A 14,405-nucleotide genomic window follows, 5' to 3' on the forward strand; every position below is an offset into this window, starting at 1 on the left:
TTTTTCTAATGGTTGAATTGCATAATTTGAGTGCACTGTAAATTAATGAATTATAATTTATTAAAATTACATATCAGTAACACATAGTATAGTGAGTTAGAAAGTATAATCAAAATAAATTAAGATCTAATCAGTCTCTTATTACTTTGACATTCAAGTGGTTTTCCTTTTTCCTATTATATTTGATGCTACAAAGCACATTCCAGGACACAGAGAAGTTGCCAGACTGTGAAAGTTTCCATAGTATCTTCCCCTAATCTTTTCTCACACTCTTGATCACCCTAGAAAAGGGGCTTAGGGTACCTGGGAGGGTCAGATCTGTGCCTGAGGGGAAACCTGGGGAGCTGCCTTGTCAGGTGTCTTCCTGTTCCCATCTTCTTTCATGGAACCTGAAAAGAACAAAGAAGCCATATTCAGAGTGCATGAGAGCAAAAATATGGCTCTTAGAAGTACATATTCCCAGATCTCAGACAGTGACTTTCTAGACTGTTAGTCTGGAACGTGGAGATCAGTCTTGGAAATACTGCTGATGCCTCTAAGAAGAGTATATCATCTTAGGAAGAGCATGTCTTTATAATAGTTGCCATGGTTTGTAACTTGTTTTAAGCAGCAATGAAGGCAGAACTCAGAAAGTCCTAGGAGAGGTCAGAAAGTAGGCCGTTCTGGGATGCACTCACCAAGGGGACTGTTTTCCCCAGGTCACACAGCTAGCTGAGCCCATGCCCAAACCTCAATGACTATTGTTTCATTTACAAACCTCAGATATACTATAGATCTTAGCAATGTTGTTTGTGTCAAATCTGCTGAAACTTCAGTCCCTGTTATGCAATTGCCATAGTGTGAATGAGGCTGATTTGAAAGGAAGGCAAAAAAAACCCCATAAAATTTGGCTCAGGCCATAAGTGACAATTAATTCTGAGATTGATATCCTGATAAGTATTTCCTTCTACTCTGCTGAGTTTCATGGCTCTCTATAACGGATAGGAATGTCAAAGAGCTCTCAAGGCTTCCATTTTTAATCTATATTCTCAGTTGCCAGAATGGCATCCATCATTACAGAGCATAGCTAATAATAATTATAGAACCCTGACAACAGTATAACAGAACTGTCTAACCTCTTGGGGCTAGGGGGAACAGCAGTGCTGTGTTCTAGACAGCATCAGGGAGAAGGCCTCCCTTCATACATCATAAAACTAGAAACACGAACCTCAAACATCCCTCTATGAGCTTAGAACCATTCCAGTAGTTTTTATCTCCACCTGCATTCCCGGAAAGGCTCCCACTATTCCAAGGAAATAGCACCTTTTTGAGTCTTTTATTTTTTCATTCTTCTTCCTGCCTTTTTGTCTCCACTCTTGGCTACAGTTTCTAAAACTAAAACTACTCTGTCTTTAATGGAAACAAAGGCCAACAAAACTATTATTTTAAGTACTGATGGAACATGCTTTGAGAAAAGCTGTGACATTTTCCTTGCACATAGAACTCATGTGGGACAGTAACAGCATCATGGATCTGCTTCTAGGAATGTCCACTATTTAACCTTGAGATATGATGTTGTCATCTACAAATGTGGTATCACATACAATAGCAATTCTGAAACACATGTGGCCTGTGGGGTTGGATACACGCATAAGCCAAGCCAGCAAGCAGTTTAAAACCACAGGAAAGGCATGGCCTGGAAGTTCACAAGGACTGGAGGACTCTTGTAGCAAGCAGCTTTTGCACCAATAATTGGAATTGGGCTTGAAAGAGGGAGTGGAAAGTAAAAGGTTTCAAGTATAAACTTACCAACACTTTGAAAGTAAGACACTTCAAATGAGACCTAAGATACTGCAACCTGTGCAAATTGCTATATGTTCTGAAACAGTGAGACTGAGTCCCAGTGACTTAGAAGATAAAATTTATCATGAGCTTTCTACTCTTGCACTGGATTTGGAGGGAGAAGGCATGGCTTGGACATACAGAATGACACAGGTGACTATGTAGACCATATGTTCCATTGAAATGTTCCATACACAATCATGTCATTGGTACCATGGATCAATCCAAATGAATGTGGCTTAAATTTAACAAGGTTACAGATAGGTTAAATAGTTTAGAAACTATGCTATCAGCGAGGTCATTCACAGGATGAGTGAGTCAGAAGATTCTGTTGTTTGGTTGGTAAAGGCTGAGTTAATCATCCCAAAGAACTGAATGGAGGTAACTGTGGATGTAGAATAGTTGTCATAAACAATGAAAAACAATAAAAACTTCATGAATCACTGTGTTGCTGGAGATTTGTTGTCCTGTCCCAAATAAACATATGGATGCTATATTAATTATTAAACTGTTGGCTGATGTCTAGGGCTTCATATTGGCTAGCTCTGTCTTAATTATTAACCTGTAACTACTAGTCTATGACTTTTATATGCCCTTATCTTACTACAGAACACCTATAATGTCCTATCCTCCCAGGTCATCCATAGCATCACTTTCTGGCACTTCTCTGTCTACCTTTCCCAGAATTCTCTTCATCTCCTAGCCTCACTTAACTTCCAGCCTCTAGTAGCTATCGGCCAAACAGTGTTTTATTCATCAACCAATAAGAGAAACATATGTACAGAAGGACATCCCCCATCATCACTAAATGAACATGGATAGTGGCTTAGGTTCCAAAATTTGGCTCCACAAACCATCTAGAACATTTATCTGGTGCTGATAAGAGGTTGGAGAGAGTGAATCAGGACTTCAGTCTCTTTCAATTTTATCTAATAGATCAATAGATATATTGTGAATGTTTTAAAAATAATGTCATTAAACTTAAACTTGCAAATAGCATTGATTTTGAACTTTACTGTCTTCCAAGGAAATATATAGTTAGGAAAGAATTCATATTTGGAACAACTAAACAGACTAGACTTTTATTAACAGTGCAAATTCTAACAATTTTAGTATGGTCTTATTGTAGAAGCTACTATGAGATATATTGGGCAGTGGTGGCTAGAGATATTTTGAGATAAAAAAATAAATAATAAGCTTTTGCCAATGAATACACCAGCTCTGTGTGAAGGGAAAGAGAATAAATAGATTCTGCAGGTGGATGGGGTGGGTGGGTATGGGAATAGGAGGGATCAGTTGAGGGGGAATGGAGGCAGAGAATATAGTGAGAGACAGTTGGAATGGGGGGTATTAGAAAGTGGTATGGAAACCTAGTGCAGTGGAAACCTCCTGGAATCTATGCAGAGACCCTAGTGAGAACACCCAATAATGGAGGATACAGAGTCTGAACTGTCCATCTTTTGTAGCCAGGCAATGATGGAAAATGTCATTCTGTAAATCTGTCTCTTATTGGTTGTTGAATAAAGCACTGTTGGCCAATAGGGAATCAAGATAGGTAGAACTAAGAGTCAAGGAGGAAAGAGAGGCACAGTCAGAGACAATGTAGCCACCAGAGAAATAAGAGGTTCAGACCCTTTTCTCCAGTAAGAGAAATACCTAGATTAACAATTATGGGTTAAATACTTAAGTCAGAGCTAGCCAGTAAGAAACCAAGCAAACAGCCAACAGCTTAGTAATTAATATAGCCTCCTGTGTGTTCATTTGGGACTGATGTGGCTCTGAAACAAGGCTGGTGGGAAGACAACACTCTACAAGGCAAGTCTTCCAGTGGTGGAACTGGGTTACACTTGGTTGAGTTGTTGGCCATGAAAGTCCTGTAGAGATCCCTATATTGCTCAGACTGATGCTGGGACAGAATCTCATCATCCTCTGAAAACAGATAGTGGGGCCCCATTTCTGAGGAAAACTTCCACTCAGCTCAAAGAACATAGAGAGGTCTAACTGGTGCAGGCTTGGTGCCTTCACCCCTAGGTTTGAGTCTCCTTGGTTCAGGAAGGTACTCGGCAGGCTACAAAAAGAGAAATCTGGACATCAACCCAGCCATAAAATCCTCCACGTACAATCTGTCCTGCCTGAAACATGCACTGGGGCAATGGTGGTGCAGAATTTGTCAGAGTGGCCAACCAATGTTTGTCTTAACTTGAGACTCATTTTTTGAGAGAGAGCCCATGCCCAACACTTACAGGATGGCCAGGAACTGGAGACTGTACATCTCAGAGACCTAGGGTCCAACCAACATGACTGGCAAAAAAGTCATTAGAATGATTTGTCATCAGAGAGGCTTCCTTTGGCAGCAGATTGGAGGGGATGCAGAGACTCACAGCCAGACATTATGAGTCTAAGTAGGAGGTCTCCACTGGGTCCCTCCCCATGGAGATCAGGGAACCCTATGAGACAGGAGAGGAAAGACTGTAGGAGTCAGAGGGGATGGAGGATACCTGGAGAACATGGTCTACTGAATCAACTAAAGTAGGGCTCATCTTGGCTTACAGAGACTGAAATGGCAAACACATGGCCTGCATGAGTCTGCATCAGGTCCTCTGAGTACATGTTATAGCTGTTAGCTTGGTGTTTCGTGAGAATCCTAACAGTGGAGGTGGGGGTGTCTCTGATTCTTGAGACACTTTTGTTGTGGAATAATCTTTTTTTTACACTGTAAATTTCTGTCACTCAGATTTGTTTAATAAAAACCTGAATGTCCAGTGGCTAGGCAGGATTTTCAGGGCAGAAAGGAGGCAGGGAAGAAGGTGGAGACAGGGAAGTCAGCCAGATGCAGAACAAGTCAGACACACAAAATGGGATAGAGGTAAGAGTCATGTGGCAGAGTGTAGATTAATGAAAATATGGGTTAATATATGCTATAATAACTAGTTAGAAACAAGCCTAAGTTAACAGCCTAGCTTTCATAATTAATAAGAAGTCTCTGTGTGGTTATTTGGGAGCTGGCTGGTGGAACAGAAAAAGTCCAACTACAAATGGCGCCCTGTGTGGTGTGCCAGATGATATGCTTATATAATTATTCTTTTTTCATCTTTTTATTATAATTTTGATTTTAAATAGCTTGTTTTACATGTCAATCCCAGTTCCCTCTCCCTCCCCTCCTCCCGTACCTCTCCACCATCCCCCCCAGCCTCCCACCCTATTGCCAATTCCTTCCACATAGGGGATGTCTAGAGTCTGTCATTTCACTCAGGGTAGGGTCCAGGAACTCCCCTAAGAGTCCAGACTGAGAGAGCATCCCTCTTTGTGTTATGGACACATGATGTCTGTTTGTATTCCAGGGATAAACACTGATCCACTGCTCAGGGCCCCATAGATTGCCCAGGCCTCCTCCCTGACACTCACATTTGGGGGGTCTGGATCAGTCCCATGCTGGCCTCCCAGCTGTCAGTCTGGAGTCCAAGAGCTCTCCCCTGTTCAGATCAGCTGTCTCTGCTGGTTTTGCCAGCCCATTCTTTGCCAATTTGCTCATCGCTCCTCTCTATCTCTGTCACTGGGTTCCTTGGGTTCAGTTCAGTGATTAATTGTGTGTTTGCCTCTGCTTCCATCAGTCACTGGATGAAGGCTCCAGGATGGTTATAGACATCAAGTTCATTATCAGGAATTGGCATTCAAGGTGGTCTCTCCACTATTGCTTAGCTTGCCAATTAGTGTCATCCCTTTAGATCACTAGAGGTCACACTGGTGCCTGATCTGTCTTCTAACCTATGATTCCCTCTTCTGCCTATTCTACCCCCTACCACTCAACCTTCCTGTTCCCCCATGACCTGTTTTTTATCAATAAAACTCACAGTCAGATATGGGGCTAGTACCTAAATGATCAGAGAAGTGACCAATGACCTCCTATCTCTCTCTTCCAATCAAGAAAAGTGAGAGACCCTTGCTAAGCCCTACCCTACTACTTCCGGTCTGTGCATCTGTCCTCAGTCCTCCAAACTTCCATGTTTAATTTTTTCACCTTCTGATTAAAAACAGGCTTTGTTGTCAGTCTTGGGTGTATCAGAATGCCATTAAAATATCTCAAAACACTCTTTTCCTCCTATTGGATTGCCTTGTCAATCCCCAATATGAAGGCTTTTGCTTTGTCTAATTGTATCTTGTTTTGTCATATCTGGCTGTCATCTCTTGAAGGCCTGCTCTTTTCTGATGAGGAAATGGATGGGGGAGTGGTTCTGGGGGAGAAGGAAGGTAGGGGATAGGTAGGAAGAGTGGAGGGAGGGGAAACTGTGGTTGGGGTGTATTGTATGAGAGAAGAATCCATTTTCAACAAAAAAGGAAAAAATTGACTGTTGACAAGTCTCTTGTGGAATATAAAGTGGGAAAATATGTGTTATATTTGTTTAAGTGTGTGAAGATGTATTGTATTTGCATTATTTAGATAAAATTAACCTAAGTTAAGAGAGGTGGGTTAGAGGAAGCAGCATTTGGGGTGGTGTGGAAAGTGAAGGCTTTTGGGAATGCCAATTGCTATTCTAACTCTCTGAACTTGCAGGGTTTTCACCTAGCCTTTTATTAAATCAATAGAGATTTAGTTAAAGCTACCTTTAAGGGCAGCAACAGAGCCATTGTCTGGGGGAAAAGAATTCCCTCCAGGCTACAGCCTGAGTGGCTGGGACACTTGTTGTTTAAAGAGCAGCTACTGTGATGAACATAAAGCAGCAGTCTCTTTTAAGTGACTTTTGTGGAAAATCCCTAAACAGATGATAAAGGTATTTGCTACTTTCATATTACCCAATTTTTAAAAAGTGTGTTTGTGAGTCCAAGGTTCAGTAAGAGATTCCAGGAATCTATAAATACGACCCCAGCTTAGACTCCTAGCAATAACCTGAACTGACCATCTCCTGTGACCAGATTAGTGCCTAGTTCAATTGTAATCAGAGAGCTGTCATTCACCCACTGATGGAAATAGATGCAGATCACAGTAAAACATTAGGCAGCGTTCTGGAATCTTTTGGAAGAGGAGGAGGAAGGATTGTAGGAGCCAGAGGAGTCAAGGACACCACAAGAAAATTCACAGAATCAATTAACCTTGGTTCACAGTGACTCACAGAGCGAATTAACAATTAAGGAGCCTGCATGGGACTGAGCTAGGCTCTCTGCATATACGTTACAGTGTGTAGCTTGGTCCTTTTGTGGGACTCCTAACAGTGGGGGCAAGGGTTCTCTCCAACTATTTTACAGGTTTTTGGGACACTACCCCTAATATTGACTTGCCTTTCCCAGCTTTAATACACAGGAAGGTGCTTAGTCTTACTACACCTTGATATGTCATGTTTTGTTGATACTCATGGGAGACCTGCCCTTTCCTAAACAGAAGCAGAGAAGGAGTGGATTGGGTGGTGGGAACAGAGGGTGTGGAGGGAAGGACTGGGAGCAGAGGAAAGAGGGGAAATTATGGCTGCAATGTTAAATAGTGTGAGAATAATTGAAGAACACATACAGCTTCTTGCTAAAAGGAAGCAGAGCTCACAATATTTCACAGATTAATAAGAAGCTAAACATAGATACTTGAAGTACATATTTAGAGCTGAGCATTAAGCATTACAACATGTAAGAGTTCATTTAATTTACACTTCCGTATCACTGTTCATCACCAAAGGAAATCAGGACAGGAACTCAAGCAGGGCAGGATCCTGGAGGCCAGAGCTGATTGATGCAGAGGCCATGGAGGGTGCTGCTTACTGGTTTGCTTCCCTTGGCTTGCTAAGCCTGTTTTCTTATAGAAGCCAGGACCACCTATCCAGGTATGACACCACACACAATGAGCTGGTCCCACCCACATCAATCACTAAGAGAGAAAATGCCTTATAGTCAGATATTATGGAGGTATTCTCTCCTTTCAGATACCTCTAGTTTATATGTCAAGTTGATATAAGACCAACCAACACAACTGATCTCTTGTCAACTTGATAAACAAACACATCACTATTAAGTCATAACCTCTCCTTTCTTATTCATCCCCAAGGTCTCACATTAAAAACATAAATAACTTTAAAATTCCCACAGTCCCAAGTTCGCCTGAAGTTGGGATCTCCGGAGTTTGGGACCTGGAAGGGCTGATGTCTTTCCTGTGTGGGCGGGTCATCTGGATGCCAGGAGTGGCCCAGGAAGATTGAGAGGATGGGTGTTGGGCAGGGGATGGGGAGTGTCCCCACGGAGACCCAAGTTCACCTGAAGTTTGGATGGCCGGAGTTTGGGACCTGGAACAGCCAAACCTGAGAATAATAGGTAAAGAAGAAGGCAAAGAAATACAGCTCAAAGGTACAGAAAACATATTCAACAAAATCATAGAAGAAAACTTCCCCAACCTAAAAAAGGATATGCCTATGAAAATACAAGAATCTTACAGAACACCAAATAGGCTGGACCAGATAAAGAAGTAGGCTTCATCCCAGGAATGCAGGGATGGTTTAACATTAGAAAATGTATCAATGTAATCCACCATATAAACAAACTGCGAAAGAAAAACCACATGATCATCTCACTAGATGCTGAAAAAGCCTTTGACAAAATCCAGCACCCCTTCATGATAAAGGTCCTAGAGAGATCAGGGATAACAGGAACATACATGAATATAATAAAAGCAATATACAGTAAACCAACAGCTAACATCAAACTAAATGGAGAGAAACTCAACGTAATTCTTCTAAAATCAGAAACAAGAAAATGCTGTCCACTCTCTCCATATCTCTTCAATATTGTACTTGAAGTTCTAGCTACAGCAATAAGACAACAAAAAGGAGATCAAGGGGATACAAATAGAAAAAGAAGAAGTCAAGCTTTCACTATTTACAGATGATATGATAGTTTACATAAGTGACCCGAAAAACTCCGCAAGGGAACTCGTAGAGCTGATAAACACCTTCAGCAAAGTGGCAGGATACAAGGTAAACTCAAAAAAATCAGTGGCCCTATTATATACAGATGATGAAGTGACTGAGAAAGAAATCAGAGAAACATCACCATTTACAATAGCCATAAACAGCATCAAATATCTGGGGATAAAGTTAACCAAGGAAGTGAAAGACCTGTATATCAAGAAATTTGAGTCTTTAAAGAAAGAAATCAAAGAGGATACCATAAAATGGAAAGATCTCCCATTCTTTTGGATTGGTAGGATCAACATAATAAAAATGGCAATCTTGCCAAAGGCAGTCTACAGATTCAATGCAATCCCTATCAAAATTCCGGCACAATTCTTCACAGACCTGGAAAGAACAATAATCAACCTTATATGGAAAAACAAAAGGCCCAGGATAGCCAAAACAACCTTATATAATAAAGGAACTTCAGGAGGTATCACCATCCCTGACTTCAAGCTCTATTATAGAGCTATAATCCTGAAAACAGCTTGGTATTGGTACAAAAATAGGCAGGTAGACCAAAGGAACCCAATTGAAAAACCCTGATGTTAACCCACACACCTATGAACAATTGATTTTTGACAAAGAATCTAAAAGTATACAATGGAAGGAAGAAAGCATCTTCAACAAATGGTGCTGGCGTAACTGGGTACTGGTGTGCAGAAGACTGCAGATAGATCCATGTTTATCGCCTTGTACAAAACTTAAGTCCAAATGGATCAAAGATCTCAACATAAATCCAGCCACACTGAAACTTTTAGAAGAGAAAGTGGGAGGTACTCTTCAACGAGTTGGTACAGGGACCACTTCCTGAACATAACACCAGTGGCACAGACACTGAGATTGACAATTAACAAATGGGACCTCCTGAAACTAAAAAGCTTCTGTAAGGAAAGGAAACAGTCAAAAAGACAAAAAGGCAGTCCACAGAATGGGAAAAGATATTCACTAGCCCCACATCTGACACAGGGCTAATCTCCAAAATTTACAAAGAACTCAAGAAGCAAGTCTCCAAAACACCAAAGGATCCAATTAAAAGGTAGGTTACAGAACTAAATAGAGAATTCTCAATAGAGGAGGCTAAAATGGCTAAGAGACACTTAAGAAAGTGCTCAACATCCTTAGCCATCAGGGAAATGCAAATCAAAACAACTCTGAGATACCATCTTACTCCTGTCAAAATGGCTAAAATCAAAAACACCGAAGACAGTTTATGCTGGAGAGGATGTGGAGAGAGGGGAACACTCCTCCAGTGCTGGTGGGAGTGCCAACTCATACAGCCTCTTTGGAAATCAGTATGGAGATTCCTCAGGAAAATGGGAATTAATCTACCACAAGACCCAGCAATTCCACTCTTAGGCATATATCCAAATGAGGCAAGTTCATACAACAAGGGCATCTGCTCCACTATGTTCATAGCAGCATTATTTGTAATAGCCAGAACCTGGAAGCAACCTAGATGCCCCTCAACTGAAGAGTGGATAGAGAAAATGTGGTACATTTACACAATGGAGTACTACTCAGCAGAAAAAAAATGGAATCTTGAAATTCGCAGGCAAATGGATAGCACTGGAAGAAACCATCCTGAGTGAGGTAACCCAGTCACAAAAAGACAAACATGGTATGTACTCACTCATATATGGATTTTAGACATGGATCAGTATAGTGCCAATCTGTACTTCCACTGACAGAGAGTCTGGGAAACAGGAAAGAACCTAAGAGATATGCATAGTACCCAAGAGAAGAGGAATTTGGCAAGATCCTCTGTACAGATGGGGAACAAGGTGAGGGGTCGGGGCAGTGGGACCTGGGAAGAAGAGAGCAGGAGAAGAGGAAGATACAGTAGGTCATGGAGGAACAGGAAGGCTGAGGGGGGGGTACAATAGGCAGAAGAGGGAATCATAGGTTAGAGGACATATCAGGCACCAGTGTGACCTCTAGTGATCTAAAGGGATGACACCAATTGGCAAGCTAAGCAATAGTGGAGAGACCACCTTGAATGCCCATTTCTGATAATGAACTTGGTATCTATAACCATCCTGGAGCCTTCATTCAGTGACTGATGGAAGCAGAGGGAAACACCCACAGTTAAACACTTAACTGAACCCAAGGAACCCAGTAACAGAGGGAGACAGGAGCGATGAGCAAATTGGCAAAGAATGGGCTGGCAAAACCAGCAGAGACAGCTGATCTGAACAGGGGAGAGCTCTTGGACCCCAGACCGACAGCTGGGAGGCCAGCATGGGACCTATCCAGACCCCCTGAATGTGAGAGTCAGTGAGGAGGCCTGGGCAACCTATGGGGCCCTGAGCAGTGGATCAGTGTCTATCCCTGGAATACAAACAGACATCGTGTGTCCATAACACAAAGAGGGTTGCTCTCTCAGCCTGGGATATTGGGGGAATGCCTGGACCCTGCCCTGAGTGAAATGACAATCTCTAGATATCCCCTATGTGGAAGGAAATGGCAATAGGGTGGGAGGATGGGGGGATGGGAGGGTGTGGGAGGAGGGGAGGGAGAGGAAACTGGGATTGACATGTAAAACAAGCTATTTAAAATTAAAATAAAAAAGAAACAAATTCCCAGTCATTATATAAATTCAAATACATTAAAATATCAGTCTCTTTAAAATATGCAATCATTCTAAAATTCAAAAATCTCTTTTAAAAGTTCAAAGTCTTTCAGCTGTGGGCTCCTGTACAATTCAAAGTTAAATTAAATATTTTCCTCAAGAGGGAAGAACCAGGGCATAGCCACAATCTAAACCAAGCAAAACCAACTCCAACAGAATAAATAACTCAATGTCCAGTTATCTCGAATCCATTAATAGTTTTCTGGGCTCCTCCAAAGGGCTTGGGTCACTTCTCCAGCTCTGCCCTTTTCAGCATACACAGCTCATCTTCTAAGCTCAGGCAGGGTCCCCTGAACTGCTGCTGCTGTTCTTGGTGGTCATCCCATGGTACTGTCATCTCTAAAATGCTGGGATCGTCTGTCACTTTCACCAATAGCCTTTTTTTTATCATTTTTTATTTTAATTTTAAATAGCTTGTTTTACATGTCAATCCCAGTTCCCTCTCCCTCCCCTCCTCCCGCACTCCCCACCATCCCCCCCATCATCCCACCCTATTGCCAATTCCTTCCACATAGGGGATATCTAGAGTCTGTTATTTCACTCAGGGTAGGGTCCAGGAACTCCCCTAAGAGTCCAGACTGAGAGAGCAACCCTCTTTGTGTTATGGACACACGATGTCTATTAGTATTCGAGGGATAAACACTGATCCACTGCTCAGGACCTCATAGGTAGCCCAGGACTTCTCACTGACTCTATATTGCTGTAGCTAGGACTTCAAGTACAATATTGAAGAGATATGGAGAGAGTAGATGGCCTTGTCTTGTTCCTGATTTTAGAGGAATTGCGTTGAGTTTCTCTCCATTTAGTTTGATGCTAGCTGTTGGTTTACTGTATATTGCTTTTATTATATTCATGTATGTTCCTGTTATCCCTGATCTCTCTAGGACCTTTATCATGAAGGGGTGCTGGATTTTGTCAAAGGCTTTTTCAGCATCTAGTGAGATGATCATGTGGTTTTTCTTTCGCAGTTTGTTTATATGGTGGATTACATTGATACATTTTCTAATGTTGAACCATCCCTGCATTCCTGGGATGAAGCCTACTTGATCATGGTGGATGATTTTTCTGATGTGTTCCTGAATCCGGTTTGCTAGTATTTTATTGAGTATTTTTGTGTCGATGTTCATGAGGGAAATTGGTCTATAGTTCTCTTTCTTAGTTGTGTCTTTGTGTGGCTTGGGTATCAAGGTAATTGTAGCCTCGTAAAAAGAGTTTGGCAGTGAGCCTCCTGCTTCTATTGTGTGGAATACTTTGAGGAGTATTGGAGTTAACTCTTCTTTGAATTTCTGGTAGAATTCTGCACTGAAGCCATCTCTGCTCATATAGTTCACAGCAGAAACTGTTCTACACTGTGAAATCGGATGCAGCATAGATGCATGGGCTGGGACAGAGTGGCAGAACACATGGTCTTTAAAGATCTGCTCCTCTCTCAATGGAAAGTCTTTGCCACAGACTGGACAATTCAAACAACTGATCTGCATTTGCTGCTTCTTCGAGGTCTGCTCACGGACTTTATTGGCAAGGATGGTACAAGCAGAATGGGAGGAGGAGAACTTTCTTGGATACCAGAATATGGGTTTCCATGCACAAGGCCTGGGTTTTGCCTACCAGCCCCTTGATCTGAAGATTGCATTTGATCTGGCAGAGTCACCTTGGAGGCCTATGTAGTTCATCAGTCTGTTGTTCTTTCTTCAGGATACTGTTTTCTCTTTTCAGTTTCTCCTTCTCTTTTTTCAGAATATCAGATAAAATCTTGTTGTCACTTAGTGTTCCTAACAGGGCAAAGTTCTCATCCTTTAGCTCCTCTTGTTTGTTCATTGCCATAGTTTCTTTCTGCTTCATGTTTTCCACTGTCTGCTCAAGCTTCATCTACTGCTCCTTCTGTTAAGTTAAATTGAGGACAAACTGGCTATTTTCATTTTTGAGACGTTGTAGCTACTCTGTCTTGTCTTGGTGTCTTAGAACAAGCTCCTCCATTTCTTTCTCTTGAGTTGACAGCTGGGCCTGAAGCTGTTTGACTCTGATCCCCATCTTCTCATTTTCAAAGGATACCTTCTGGTTGTATTCTTTCAGATGGAGCAGCTCAGTCTCCCAACAGGCCTTCTGCTCTCGCATTCTCTGTCCTAACTTCTTATTGATGTTCTGCAGTGCCTGCAGTGCCTCCTGTTTCCTTTGGAGCTCGGACTTGTGCATCTGAGTTCTGCTTCTGCAGACTGGCGCAGCTGTCTTTCAGTTCCTGGTTTTCCCAGAGAAAACCTCATTGTGTTTCTCAATCTCTTCCACTTTTCCCTTAGTGGTAACAACCACTATGTCCTCCTCAATTTCTGGACGGAACTGGAAAGTGATACTTGCTCCCTGGACCACACCATCTTAATCCCCATAGTAGAACTGGTAATGCCCATCATCCTTGGGCAGATAGTATGGTTTGAATTGAACTTCCTCCTGCTTGACTGATTACTTGTTTATGCCACTAGGCAATGCAACCCACATGAAGGTGTAATGCCCCCTGGTTGTCTTCCACCCCACCTTAAAGATGCCAATCCAGTGCTTGAGAGGATTACGAACTGTTGGGTGAAAGCATAACAGCATATGACATCTTCTCCAGGACGAACTGTTGGGTGAAGGTGTAATAGCATATGACATCTCCTCCAGGAACATAGAACTTCTCCACACTGTTAAACACCACCTGAGAGAAACTGCAATGTTCTAGCAAAATAGCTGATATGGGGGTGGGGTGGCTCATCTATTGTCTTTTCCATGATGGAGTCCTGGGGTAGAAGACGGCAGCAGCACAACAGCAACAGCTACAACCAGATCTTATGGAGGCCTCAATTGAATTTTCCTCCTTTTAGATACCTCTAGTATGTGTGTTAAGTTGACATAAGAATGGCAGCACACATTCCAAGTGTAGAAATGTCATATGCTGGGCTGTGATATTTCTGTATGAACTTGTAATTCTTTGGCTCAGAGAATTCATCTCTTTACTCCACAATGAAGCACATTTACTGTCATAGAGGCTACTTACAATT

The 14,405-nt window shown here is 42.0% G+C and overlaps 1 pseudogene; it reads right to left on the minus strand.

Moving 5' to 3' along the window:
• Positions 1 to 312: 312 nt before the first annotated feature.
• On the minus strand, positions 313 to 14,135 carry LOC101830669 (annotated as a pseudogene).
• Positions 14,136 to 14,405: the final 270 nt, after the last annotated feature.

The sequence above is a fragment of the Mesocricetus auratus genome, unplaced genomic scaffold (genome assembly GCF_017639785.1).
Source record: "Mesocricetus auratus isolate SY011 unplaced genomic scaffold, BCM_Maur_2.0 Super-Scaffold_100003, whole genome shotgun sequence".
NCBI lineage: Eukaryota > Metazoa > Chordata > Mammalia > Rodentia > Cricetidae > Mesocricetus > Mesocricetus auratus.